Source organism: Phragmites australis, chromosome 8, assembly GCF_958298935.1.
Source record: "Phragmites australis chromosome 8, lpPhrAust1.1, whole genome shotgun sequence".
Lineage (NCBI taxonomy): Eukaryota > Viridiplantae > Streptophyta > Magnoliopsida > Poales > Poaceae > Phragmites > Phragmites australis.
Window position 1 is genome coordinate 20184797 of NC_084928.1, and position 15501 is coordinate 20200297.

Genomic DNA, 15501 nt, shown 5'->3' on the forward strand with positions numbered 1-15501 from the left:
AGGGGCCGCGGCCGGCGCTACCACCGAAAACAACGTCCTGCCCGAGCGGCAATCACGCTTGGAGGCACCCCTGGCCCATATGGTGGAACTATAGACAGCCCTGCGGGCCGAACAGCAAGCTGCCCACACCTTCGCCACCGCTCCCGAGACGGCCGACGTAGTTCCGACCCAAGCTCCACGAACAGACGAATCCCTCGGCGCAAGGACCCGACCCGTTCGGTCCCCGGAGCCTCAGAGCCGGCGTTGTGATGACCCTCTGCAAGACCATGACTCTCCCATGTGGGCCGACCTGCAGGCCACGCCCTTCCCGAAGGGTTTTCGGACCCCGAATTGCCCAAGTTTAAAAGCGGACCCTGACGAGTTTGCCCGATCCTACGCCCTAGCCATAGAGTCCAGCGAGGGCTGACCGGCTACCATGGCTAAATGCTTCCCCCTCGCCTGAGAAGGGGTGGCCATATGCTGGTTCTGGGCGTTGGACCCTGACACCATTCACACCTAGTCCCAACTCTGAGACCTCTTTTGTAGCAACTTCCAGGGCACCTTCATCGTACCAGTAACCTCCAACAGCCTGTTCACTATTAGGCAAGAGCCAGACAAAACCCTCCGGGACTACTCCCGAGGGTTCTCCCAAACCAAAGCCCAGATTAGGGGCATATCGGACTCTTCGGTCATCGACGACGTGACCCAGGGCTTGGCCGAAGGCCCCCTATACGATCGGCTAAACCGACGCCCAATATGCACAGTAGAAGTCCTCATGAGCAAATTCAAGAAATATACGCCAGCGGAGGAGAAAAAACTCCGCCAGAGGCGCTCACAAGCTAGCGAGGCTTCCCGTGCCAATTCCGAGAGGCCGCACTTGCTGGTTGGGTCGTCACACGCCCCCACTCCCCAAGCAAAGAGGAGCTTCGAGGAGGCCCTTACCGTCAGGTCCCAAAGGGGGCGATAGCGACAACACCGAAACGTTAGCAATATCAGCCCAAGCCGCAGGTCACCGAACCAAAGCCACCCCAGGGGACACGGCTGGGGACGCTCCGAAGGCCTCCCGGAGCAAAGCCACACTCCAAACCAGCGTTCCGAGGAAGAATCCTGGTGCACTCTACACGGCGCAAGATGAGCACATAATACTGACAACTGCCAAACCCTCACCACCTTCCGGGAGGAGTTCCTCGGGACGCAGGCAGCCTTCGCCTCAACTGATGGGGCCCCCAAGGGGTGGTCTGAAGATCGTAGACCATCGGCCAACCCACGGGTCGACCATCTAGCCCTACAGAATCCTCCACAGCTGGCCCTACCTTCGCTACCCCAATCATCCCTAGAGCGGTACAATGACGAAGGTGCGCTGGGCAAACAGATCGTCCTCGCCATTACCGGCGGAGGGAGCTCCGGTTGCACTTCGAAATGACAGCGACGAGACTACGCACACAGGGTACACCACATCGGAGCGACTAGCATCCATCAACAAGTCCCCGACTGGGTCGACGCCCCATGACGTTCACCGTCGACGACTCTGAGGGGGTAAAATTTACCCACTCCGATGCCCTAGTCATCTTAGCCAACATCGCCGAAGTTGAGGTCTGAAGAATACTGGTCGACGGAGGCAGTTCGGCGGACCTCCTATTCGTGCATGCCTTCGACCAGCTCCGAATTCCACAAAACTAGCTCTCACCAAGCAGCAGACCCCTCTAGGGATTCAATGGGGCCCCCTCAACGCCCTAGGCCAGACATAACTCCCGATCATCTTCGGTGAGGTCATCACCTTCAACATCGTGGACGTACCATACGCCTACAATGCCATCCTGGGACAGGGAACTCTGAACAGATTCAGAGCTGTACCCCATCACAATTACCTCTGCCTGAAGATGCTCGGACCCCATGGGCTAATAACCATCTACAGCGACCAAGACCTGGCTAGGCGCATCGAATATGGGCACCCTGCTCCGCTCCCCAGTCGCCACATCCACGCTATGACACAGGAGGACCCGAAGGACCCTCTGTTGGCGCATCTCGGGCACCACTACCCTCCGAGGCCACAACCGGAGGAGGACATAAAGCTGGTTTCCATACACCAAGACCAACCTGACCGGACCTTCTAAATAGGGGCAGACCTCACCTCCAGGAAAGAAGCTTAACTTCTGGCCGTCTTGCGAAGTAATCTTGACACCTTCGCATGGTCCCCGCAGGACCTCCCAGGAGTTGACCGCAGCATTATTGAGCACTCACTTCAGGTCGACCCGAAGGCAAGACCCATATGCCAGGGGCTTTGCAAGCTCTCTCGGGAGTGGACAGAAGCTGCAAAGGAAGAAGTCCAGAAGCTACTGAAAGCCAGTGTTGTCCGAGAGGTCATTCACTCTGATTGACTCTCCAACACCGTCCTGGTCAAGAAACACAGCGGAAAATGGCGTATGTACATCAATTTGACATCATTAAACAAAATATGCCCCCGAGATCCGTACCCCCTTCCTCGCATCGACCAGCTAGTGGATTCCACCGCCGGCTGCGAACTGCTGAGCTTCCTCGACACCAACTCCAGGTACCATCAGGTGTGGATGGCAATGGAGGATGAGAGGAAGACTAACTTCATTACCCCCTTTGGAGTGTACTGCTACATACGGACACCCTTTTATATTCGGAATGCTGGGACCACTTTCTCTCGCCTAGTACACAAGGTGCTGTAACAGCAGTTGGACCGCAACGTCAAGGCCTATGTAGACGATATCGTGGTAAAAAGCCAACTAGAAGCCAACCATGTTGCTGACCTACAAGAAACGTTCAATAGCCTCCGAGCCTCTGGCGTGCGGCTGAACCCAGAAAAATGCGTATTTGGCGCTAGGGGTGAGAAGATGCTAGGATATCTCGTCTCCCAAAGAGGCATCGAGGCCAATCGGGGCAAGATTCATGCCATCGCAGAAATATCGCATCCCACCAATTTGAAAGAAGTACAACACCTGGCCGGCCGCCTCGCGGCCCTCAGTCGCTTCCTCGCAAAATCTATTGAACACAACCTTCCTTTCTTCAAATGCTGAGGGGCTCCGAACCATTTAGTTGAACGCCGGAATGCCGGGCGGCATTTGAGGCCCTAAAGGTACACCTTTTCCACCTCGAAACACTTGCGATGCCCCTCCCTGGCGAAGGACTACTCCAAAAACTATCCGTCTTTGCGTCCGTCGTCAGCGCTGCCTTGGTACGGGAGGAAAAGAGTAACGGTCGCTCCACTCAAAGGGCTATATACTACATCTCAGAGACCTTAGTCGGGGCCAAGACACGCTACACCGAGCTTGAAAAAATAGCCTACGCCCTACTGATGGCCTCACGCAAGCTCCAGCACTACTTCCTTGCCTACGACATCACTGTCCCAACCTCGTACCCACTCGGCGACATGTTTCGCAACCGAGAGGCGGCGGGACACATCGGCAAGTGGGCAGTAGAGTTAGCCCCCTTCGTGGTAAGGTTTGTGGCCCGCACCGCGATCAAATCCCAAATCTTGGCAGACTTCATCACCGAATGGACCCTGACACCCACCGATCTCACCACTACACCCACCCAAGACATCTGGACCATTTACACTGACGGAGCATACTACTCCATGGGTGCCAGAGCCGACGCGGTCCTCATCTCTCCCACAGGCCAGCAGGTCCAATACACTCCTCACTTGGATTTCAAGATGACCAACAATATAGCCGAATACGAGGCTGTCCTCTTAGGCCTCCAAAAGGCCCGAACCTTGGGGGTAGCCAAAGTCATCATCCGTACCGACTCTCAGATCGTTGTCGGTCACGTCAACAAGAACTTTCAAGTTCAGCATTCAGACATGACAACATACCTCGAGGCCATTCGCAAGGCCGAGGAACATTTCCGTGGCATATCAATACAAAGCATACCGTGAGCGGGCAACAGTTAGGTAGACGCCCTGGCAAAGGCCGCAGCCATGTGTAAAGACCCTCCGATAGGCACCTTCCTCGAGACCCTATATCAGCCGACTGCCAGAGCTCTTGACGAGACGGTTGCCGCCATCCTCCCCATCGAGGTCATGGAATGGAGGGCCCCCCTCCTATCCTTCCTGAGAGGAACAGAAGAACCGGATGACCAGATTGCACTCTACCGCATCCAACATCGCACCAGGGGCTACCGTCTTATAAATGGCACCCTTTATAAGACATGTATATGCGCTCCCCTCCTTCGCTGCATTACTAAACAAGAAGGAGCCGACCTCCTCTAGGAAATACACGAAAGTCTTTTTGGCAATCATCTGGCGCCTCGTGCCCTAGCCATTAAGGCACTTCGCCAGGAGCTCCATTGGCCTACGATCATGTCCGATGCAGAAGACCTCGTCCGCACCTACCAAGGATGCCAATGGATGGGACACCGAAGCTACCGACCTCCAACTCCCTTGCAACCAATCGCCCCCATATGGCCCCTTGCTTGTTGGGGTATGGACCTCATCGGTCCATTTCCCCATGCCAAAGGCAACATTCAGTACGCAGTGGTAGTATTGGAGTACTTCTCCAAATGGGTCGAGGCCTAACCCCTCACTGCAATCACGTCAAAAAATGTCCAAAAATTCTTCTGGAAGAACATAATCTGCCACTTTAGCCTCCCACGATAGCTCACGGTGGACAACAGCATGCAATTCAACTCCGGACCTTTCAGACAGTTCTACGATGACCTCGGCATCGAATTATGCTTCGCAGCAGTTCGACATCTTTAGTCCAATGGGGCCGTCGAAAGGGCCAACAACAACATCCTCTCCGGTCAAAATCGCCGCCTTGTCGGCTTAGCTTGAGGCCTATGGGTCAAAGAACTTCCCAAGGTTTTGTGGTCCCTCCGCACCACTGTCACACGGGCCATCGGGTTCACACCCTTCCGTCTCCTGTATGGAGACAAGGCCATGACCCCCACCAAGGTTAAGGGCCTCTCACTCAGGGTACAACTTCCACAAACTAACGGAGAAAGGGAGCTCTCCCTCGACCTTACCAAAGGTATGCGGCTCCATGCCATTCAGAATCTCGATCACTACATCAAGAAAACTAAGGCCTAGTACGATCCAAGGGTTGCGTCGCGAAACTTCAAACCCGGCAAACTAGTGCTTCGACGTGCCCTAGCCCTAGGAAAACTGTGCAACAAATGGGAAGGCCCATACCTCATCTTCATGTCTAACAGGCCCGGCTCCTATCGCCTGGCCGATACAGAAGGAACCCCCCTCAAACACAGTTGGAATGCAGAGACCCTCCGCAAGTACTATGTATGGGAAGCCCTAGGCTCAGTCCTCTCCGAAGGTTAAAAAAAAGAAACGAAGACCCTCCAACATCTTGAAGGCATAAGCCTCCGTGCTAGACAGGCATTCCGTCCACCATCTTTAAGGTCTCACTAACCTACGTGGTGGATAGGCAAAGACCACTCCAGGATCTTGAAGGCATAAGCCTCCGTGCTGGACAAGCATTCCATCCGCCATCTTTAAGGTCTCGCTAACCTACGTGGCGGATAAGCAAAGACCGCTCCAGCATCTTGAACGCATAAGCTTCCGTGCTGGATAGGCATTCCGTCCGCTATCTTTAAGGTCTAGCTAACCTACGTGGTAGATAGGCAAATACCACTCTAACATCTTGAAGACCTAAGTCTCCGTGCTAGATAGGTATTTCGCCCGTCATCCTTTGGGCGTAGCAAACCTAAAATGGCAGATAGGCAAAGACCGCTCTGGCATCTTGAAGGTAGTGTCTTCATACCGAACAGGCACAACACCCTCCGTCATTTCTAAGGTCTGGCTGACCTAACATGGCTAAGGGATAACACCCTGGCACCAGCACGACTAAAAGTCTCCATCCCAAAATCACCCGATCCTTCCGATATCCTGAAAACCTAAAACTCCGAGCTCCCCACTCCCACCTACTGCAACGCAATGCCCCTCGAATCTCGCACCCCATGGCCGCTAAGCAGCTATAGGATGCGAAGGGGCTGGGATAAGGGGCACAGGCGAGGCGTCGATGTGATCAATCATAAAAAGAGAGAGAGAGAAAGAAACAAAACAACAAGCTAACACAATGCAAATTGTACATACATAGCATACAAAGAGTCTTTGCATGTAGCTAACCGCTGTACATCGAATCTATGCCCAGCAACTTGGCTAGCCTGCTACGCCTCCCTTTACCACTATGGGAAGACGAGGGTGCCCGACCACCACGCCTCCCGGAAACTCCGCGGGACCTGGAGAGTCATCCCCAACAACTGCGCACAGGAGGTCGACGCGAGCCCCCTCCATGAGAAGAGCTACTGCCCAAAACGGAGACTCGGCCTCAGGAAGACGAAGGATCCACCGGGAAGGGATACGAGTTGAAGGCCGAGAAGTCTAGCTCTTCCTCCTCTTGCCCCTCCGGTGAGGCCTCCGCGGCCTGTACCTTCTCTACCTTCACCTTGCCAAAGATAGACTCAAGAATTTCTGAGGACATTCTTCTGTCAGAACCCCAGGGAAGGACAAAGTGTTGTAAGAAGTGTGAGCAGGCAACCTCCTGGGCTGTTCGGGCCGCACACCAGTCATCCCTTGCAACAAAATATACATTTGGAGCGGACACCAGGGGATCCTCCGGCTCGACCTTGACCAAGACATTGGTGGCCACCTGTGTATCAATACGCCAATCGGAATCGCGGGGCATAACGAAACGACTCCGCCGTCGAAACGAATGGAGTAGCCCCCAATGCTTTGGACGCACTCGATCCCTCCCTGGAGGCACTATCCAAGATACGAACGAGGCCTCCTCCGGCCTCGAGCCACCATACCTATACACGCAGATCGGACTCCAGTTAAACTCAAAGGCACAAACATTCCAAAAACAACACAGGCAAACCACAGGAAGACAGGCGTGGTTCCATCAAATAAGGAAAAGATTATATACATGAAGCAGAATGGGGTAGTCAACGTGCTAAAACTTGACCCCCCATCGGGAAAGAAAAGAAAACAAAAGACAGCCCGCGGCAGAGCTACACTTACCGGGCATCCACGCACGACTTTGGTGGGGCAACAACGCCAGACGAAGAACCTCTAGAGGGCTGCGAAGCACCCGCAGACTCCGGGTGAAGGACTGGACCTCCAGACGAAGAACACGAGTGAAGGCCCCCTGAGGCACTTGGAGTCCCCTTACCGTCCATATAGCGCAACATCACACTTCGGCCATGCTTCGCCCATACACCACGGCGAAAGCTCTCTAGGGCTGTGCGAATCTTTGCCGGAGATTCCTCTGGCTGAAAGGCCTCGACCATGGAGTCCGACACCTGCTTCTCCAGTGCTTCGAGGGGACCAACCCCCGCTTGGTGCAGTAGGGTCAGCTGAAGCGCAGCAGCCACACGAGTGCTGGACCTTGCATAGACCTCCGCAGCCCTAACCATGACCTTCGCGGCGGACTGAAGCCAGAAGAGCGACATAAATGATGCCTCCTTGTCGGAGGGCAATGGCGGGCACCGAGCCCCAAGGCTGCTCAAGGCATCAGAGGTAATCCGGGCCACCTCCGATGCAAGTACCATTAACTGCTGGCACTCTTCTTGCTGCATATTACACACCGCCACCCGAAGGGTGTCAACGTCACCTTCGGCGGACAGACGGGCTGTGTTGGCTGCATCGTCAAACTCCCTTGCCTCTTGGTGGTCTTTGACAGCCTTTCACACCTCAGCCTTCGCACGCTCGGAAAGTGCCATCTCCTCCTGAAGACGACCCTCCGTAGACTCCACCCACTTTCGGGCCTCTTCCAAGGCCTGGAGAAGGCCCTCAACCTAGTCACGGGCCGCGGCAAAAGCCTGGCGCCCCCACCTCCCAGTGTTCTCGTCAAAATTACTTGCTACAAGGCACCACGGAAGAAGGAAAAAGACAGAATGAGCTACTCAAGACCCAACACTGGACCTAGCATATCATAACCAATACTACTGACCTGAAAGGCCGCTGCTACCAACCGCGCCTCCAGTTCCTCTAGAGGACGCTGGGCCAACGATCGCTCGACCTCTCCACTCCGAAGAAGAGAGGAGGCCGCAGCGAAGGCCCTTGACGCCTCCTGGTGCAGCATGAAGTCGTCCGGGGTCAAGACCCTGAGGCCAGGGCTCCCCTCAATTGCTCCAAAGGGACCCTGAACCTTTGAAGATCCCTTCGGAGGAATCCCTGATCCCTGTTGGGCCTCCGGGGCCTCGGGGGGGGGGGGGAGGGGGCGTGGAGTCAAGGACGCATCCACCTCGAGGGTCACTACAAAGAAATCAAAGAAACACAAATCAAGATCCCGGTGCACGACCGAAACAGGATATGGCTAACGAAGCAAACCACACCTAGTTCCTCCGAACCTCTTACAGGAGGGCCCGTAACGTCCTCAACATCTGAACCGACAATAACGAAATCGTAGTCCACGGAGGCTGCGCCTCTCCGTCGGCTCTGGCCATGACCCACAATATCCAGGGAGGCCCGGCCCTTCCCCCAGTCATCACCGCCACATTAGCCCTCTTCTTCGGACTGGTCGCTCACACTCCCAACCCGCCTTTGGTAGTCTTGCGAACCGGGGGCACCTCCGACGACTCAGCCGTTGAACTGGTATGCGAGTCTCCGAAGGTAGAAGACCACCGGACCTGGAGTGTCCTCGCACGGACTAGGGGGGGCTGCACGCGCTTGTTTTCTAGCGGCCTTAGGCTCTGGAGGATCTCGCCATGCCAGAGCCCTCACACCAAGGTAAAAGCAGACACGGTTGTACCGCTCCCAGCTCCGTGCTAGGGCCACCCCCTGCTCCTGCTCCGCGAGAGTAGGGGGGCCCAGGATCACCTCTGCGATCTCCGTCGCGCACTCCAGCAGGAGGTAGCTCTCTGGAAGAAAAAGATGGCTCACATCGACAGATCAAAAACCAAACTACAAGAAAAAGACTCGGGATGGTGTCAAAGTGCTTCCTCACATCCACTCCCCCTGCAGCCAACTGCATGTAGTGCTAGTTGAGCATCCTGTGCTAACTCAAATTGACCTTGTCCCTGAGATAAGAGTGGAAGAAGCTCTCCTGTAGAATGGTGTAGAACCTGTGATCTACCCCCTCATATCTGACAGGGGAAACCACTCATCGATCGTCACAAACCTCAGTTTCTTGATTTTTGGTGACTTGTAAGAGGTCAAGTCACGCAAACAAATCTCTCCCTGGGGCTGAGGCTGCTCTCTCTACTCTGGCTCAAACTGCTCCTTCTCCTCCTCCTCTACCACTGGCTCTAGACGAGCCCTCTACCGGCTGCTTGACTGGCCGAAATGTGTGAGCCCATCCCCCTGGTAGGATAGGTGCAGGTGGACCGACGAGGAGGTGAAGCGATGTCTCTGATCTCAAAAACTCGCTAAGCATTAGTTGCATTTGCCACTGCAATGGCACGATCAATCTCTTTCTAAGCCTTTGACTTCTTCTTCTTCGGCTACTCCACGGCTTTTCCCTTGCCCTTATCACTGCACTCACCACCCATCAGATAGGTACAAGGATGAAAATGAATGAGAGAGCGCTTCGGGTTTTAAGGATCTATAATGAAATTTACCCGAGATTGAACCCTAAGCATAAAAATGATACGAATTGGGATGAACATGCTCTGGATTCGAGATAGGGACACTAGTAGAGAGAGTTGAGCTGACTGAGAAGAGAACTTATCATGACAGGCAGGACTCGCTAAAATTTCAAAATTAGAAGGTCCGATGATGCTAACCCAGATGACTGGAAAAGCCACTGGATAAAAACTTGCAGAGCAATGTCAACCTTTAGCTGAAACAAAACTCAAACACCGAATGCTCCAGTGATAATAAATTGAACACCAGACAGACCCACTAGACAGACTCTTAGAGAATTTCCAATTCTGAACTCCGGATTCTCTGGTGATACTACACTGATCACCAGACTATTTTTCTGACTTGTTGTTTTTGACTGCCACCAACTGAACACCGGAAGGTCCAATCCAGAACACTTAGCAAACACTAGACCTTTTCTGAGAGAAAAACCATTTTCAAATACCGAATTATCCGCTGCTGGTCAACTGATCACCAGATGGACCCAACGGACCTTTATCAGGGATAAGCTGAACTGACTGCCAAAAGCACAGATCACCAAATGATTCGACGAGGAGAAAGAAAGGGTCACTGGACTATCTGGTGACAAGAGAAAGATTTTGCTGAACTAAAAGCTCTCACTAAGTCCAAGCTTCGAACAAACACACAACAAAAACATGTGTTTGGACTAGTTTGAGTGAAATCCTTACCCTCTCAAACATTCATTTGCAAATAGTTGCCAAAGCGGCTATAGTATACATAATTTTTCAATAGGCACTAAGAACCAAATAAAAAGGAGGGAGAAAACTCCAAGGAAATGTATGAGCTATATTGCCTATGAACTTAAAGATTAAGACTTCAAAATTTGCTAGGACACGACTCAATAGGCATTAAGCACTTACATCTATCTAATCACACTTATAGAGGTGTAAGTTCATATTGAAAGCGAAAAACATTCTCAAAAAGTGATATCCTCCTTTGTGATTTCTCTACCGCTAATGCACATGCAATGCATAACAAGTGCATGAAAGTAAATATGAGTGCAAGCTATATGACATGTGAATGCATAGTATAAAATAAATTTATCTTGTCATATTACTTCCCTTCTCAAGCTTCTTCATGGTGAAACCAACAACATGCCTTGAGTAAAACTAGGGGGCCACCAAATCAAGCAAAACCCATATTGATCACTATCTTGAGAAGGTTAGACAAGCATATACCATGAAATGCATCTATATGACAAGGCATCACATGCTGTTTAAAGCATCTATCACATTCAACTCACTTTGCAATCTACAAAATGTGGCTTCATCTTGAGGTTTTGTGAAGATATCCGTTAATTGATCTTCCGAGCTTACACTATCAAGAGAAATATCTTTTTTAGCCACATGATCTCCAATGAAATGATGACAGATATTAATGGGCTTTGTGCTAGAGTGCTACACGGGATTGTTTGCAATTTTTACGGCACTCTTGTTATCACAAAGGAGTGGAACCTTCTCTAGATAAACACAAAAGTCTAACAAGGTTTTCTTCATATAAATGGTTTGAGCACAACATGCTCCACCGGCTGTGTATTCAGCTTTCGCGGTGGAGTTTTTCTTTTTAGAAGACCATGAGACTAGCGATTGCCCAACCAAGTAGCACCCACTCGAAGTACTCTTACAATCCACATGACATTTGGGAAAGTTCGAATCCGAGTAACCCAAGAGTAATAAACTAGCACATTTGCAGTACCACAAGCCTATGCTAGGTGTATACTTTAGGTATTTAAGGATCCTTTTAACCACACTAAGATGCGATTCCTTAGGATTAGCTTGAAAGCGGGCATACATGCATACTCTAAACATAATATCGGGCCTAGATGCGGTAAGGTAAAGAAGTGACCCAATCATAGAACGATAAAGCTTTTGGTCAACCGGTTTACCCATTTCATCCAAGTCGAGATGTCTATTAGTAGGCATGGGGGTCCTCATTGGCTTGCAATCATCCATCTTGAACTTCTTAATGATGTCCTTCGTGTACTTTTCTTGATAGATAAACGTCCCTTCCTTCAATTATTTGATTTGGAATCTAAGGAAGTAGTTGAGCTCGCCAATCATCGACATGTCGAACTCCCTAGACATCATGTCACCAAATTCGTTGCAAAACTCTTTATTAGTTGAACTAAATATTATATCATCAACATAAATTTGACATAAGAAAAGCTCATTGTCGATGATCTTTGTGAACAATATAGTGTCCACCCCCCAGATCTTGAATCTTTGGTTGATGAGGAAGTCACGTAGGCGTTCATACCAAGCTCTTGGGACGTGCTTGAGTCCATAAAGTACCTTGTGCAACCTATAAATATGATTACGATATCTAGAATCTTCGAAACTAGGAGGTTGTTTAACATAAATAAGTTCATTAATGAAGCCATTTAAAAAAGCACTCTTCATATCCATTTGATAAAGCTTGATATTATGATGTGACGGAAATGCAAGAAGGATATGGATGACTTCAAGTCTTTCCACGAGAGCGGATGTTTCACTAAAATCCAAACCTTCAACTTATGTAAAACCTTGCGTGACTAGTCTTGCCTTGTAGCGTACTACCACACCATATTCATCTTGCTTGTTGCAGAAGACCCACTTGGTTCCAATCACATTTTTGTCTTGAGGCCTTTCTTCAAGTATCCATACTTTATTGTGGGTGAAATTGTTGAGTTCTTCTTGCATAGCAATCACCAAATCCGGATCTTTAAGAGCCTCATCTACATGCGTGGGTTCCAAACAAGAGAAAAATGAGTAATTCACAAAATGAAGTATATTGACGAGAGCAAGTTCTTACTCCACTTGATGGACTCCCAATGATCAAGTCAATTGGATGATCCCTAGAAATATGTGTTTGCTTCACTTGTGGTTCTTGAGGTGTATCTTGTGGTAGTCCAACATCTTGAGCTTGAGCTTGAACTTCCTCTTGAGAGATATGGACACCTTGTGACGCAAGTGGTTTATCATCCTTCTCATCATCTTGATCAACTTGAGGTGCCAAGGAGGTGTGTGGAGTGGAAGTATAGAAGGTACATCTTCATCCTCCTCCTTAGGCTTGATATCCCCAATCGCTATATTCTTCATCACATCTCTCAAAGGTTCATCACCTATATCATCACAAGAAATATCTTCTCCTTGGGAGCCATTAAATTCATCAAACTCCACATCACCAGTTTCTTCAACAAAACCGGTGTCATTGTTGAATACTCGATATCCTTTGGAGTTCGATGCATAACCAACAAGAAAACTAATATCATAATGTTTTTCAAACTTGCCTAGGCGTTCTCTTTTCCTGTAGATAAAGCACTTACACCTGAACACCAATGCAAGTAGGAGATATTGGGTTTCCTCTCAATGATAAGATCGTATGGCATCTTCTTCAAAAGTCGGTGAAGATACACTTGGTTGAATGCATGACACGTCATGTTGATTGCTTCCACACAAAATTTCTCCGGCATAACATACTCATCCAACATTGCTCTTGCAAGAGTGACCAAGGTCTTATTCTTTCTCTCTCCCATGCTATTTTTTTTAGGGGTGTAGGTTGATGAGAACTCATACTTGATGCCTCTATCATCATAATAATCTTCAATTTGAGTGTTCTTGAACTCCATGCCGTTGTTACTCTGGATCTTCACAATTGTGGCATCAAACTCATTTTGAGCCCTTTTTGCGAACTTCTTGAAGTTCCTAACGACCTTACTCTTGTCATCTAAAAAGAAAGTCCAAGTGTATCTCGAATAATCATCAACAATAACAAGGCAATATAGATTACCACAAAGACTTTTATAGGTAATTGATCCAAAGAGATCCATGTGTAGAAGCTCTAAGGTTCTTGATGTAGACATCATTGACTTGTATGGATGAGAGCTTGCAACCTGCTTTCCCGCTTGGTAAACACTACACAACTTGTCCTTCTCAAACACTACATCCTTCAAACCAACCACCATTCAATTATTGAACACCTTCTTGAGTTGGCTCATTCCAATATGTGCAAGTCGACGATAACAAAGCCAACTCTTAGATGTCTTGGTGAAGAGGCATGTTGTCAAGCTAGCTTCATTAGAGGAAAAATCTACAAGATAGATATGTCAATGTCTGAAACCTTTAAATATCAGATCATTATGCTTCTTGCTAGTTATGATAACATCAACATCACTAAATAAACATGTGAAGCCAAATCCCATAGTTGAGCTACGAAAAGCAAATTAAAACTAAGAGACTCTACTAAAAGCACATTAGAAATAGAGAGATCATTTGATATTTCCACCTTACCCAAATCTACCACAATTGCCTTAGAATTATTGCCAAAAGTGACTTTGTCATGATCGCCCACTTCATCTTCTAGAGAGGCGAACATCTTTACATTGCCGGTCATATATTATGTACATCTACTATCAAGCACCCAATACTTTTCACCAGCTTTGTAGTTCACCTACACACATGGGATAAAGCTTTTTTTAGGTACCCAACCAAGTTTGGTACCTTTCATTGAGACACAAGAGCTTTAAGCATCCAAAGTTGCATAGAAAGCTTGCCCTTTGCTTGAGTTCTAATGAATTTAGTCATAACTTTTCCACTTTTAAGCTTATGTAATAGAAAATTATGATAATTGAAAGTGGACATGTATTTAGGAGGTGAAGTAGGAACGGGTTTAGTAGGAATTGGGCACTCGTGTTGTGGCCAGTGACCTCGCAATGTTGGCAATATAAATCAACTTCCTTGATGAAGCATTTCTTGATCTCCAGTGACTTGGAGATGTTCTCCACCATGTTGGGGAAGCATACAAGACCTCTCTTGTTGTAGTACACAACATTCTTCATGAGAATTTTCTTGTGCTTGTACTCCCCTTAGTCAACCGGGCCACAAACAAATTGAGATTTGCAATCTCATTCATGAGCTGTTGCTCCCTTGTATGGTTAGTTTTAGAAGATGATATAGTATCACATGAATAAGAGCATGGGATACTAAGAAGATCATTACAAGAAGTAGATACATTGACCTTAACAATATCAACAGTAGACAATTCATTCATGCTATGATCAATAGCATCATAAGTTAACTCAAGTTCTTGATATTTGTGTTTCAAGTCAACATGCTCAAGTTTTAGCTTCTTGTTGCTCTCTTCAAAACACTTGCTAGATACAACTACTTCATCATATTTTTTAAGCACATCATTATATTTAGCAAGTAATTCATCATAACTAGAGCTAAGCTTAGCATTATTATTTTCAAGAGACTTGATTTTAGCTTTTTGCTTCTTGATGATGGTAGCATAGTCATTCATGAGCTTAGATAGATCATTAGGATAAAGACTATCATCATCACTACTATCATCATCCTCACTACTCACCTTGTTGTTAACTTTTTTCCATGAGGAACATAGGTGGTGCAGGTAGTGGTGGATCATCATTGATGATGCAAGGTCTGCGAGGTCCTTGTCTTCATCATCATTTGAATCTTCACTTCAACTTTCACCGGAGACCCATTCACCAACAATATAAGCCTTACGACCTCCACCCTTCTTGTTGAAGAGCTTCTTCTTCTTCTTCTCTTGTCCCTTTTTCTTGTACTTGTCCTCATCCTCATTTGCATCAATTTTCTTACTCTTGTTTTTGTTTCTCTTGTCGGGATAAAGGAAATCATATGACATGTGGCCATATTCACCATAATTGTAGCACTTCTTGTCTCCGCCATCAAACTTATCAAATTTATTGGAGCAAAATTTATTTTTCTTGGGATCATAGTTGTAGCCCATCTTGACTAACTTGGATATCATCCTTGTGGTTCTTCTCATGAGGAGGTTAAGCTTAGTGTCAGAGTCATCATTATCATCTTTATCATCACCTTCATCACTTTCACTTGTTGATGGGATCTTCACCTTCTTCTTCTTATCAATCATTTTGGCATTGAGAGCAAGATTCTTCTTGAAGGAGGACTCTTCTT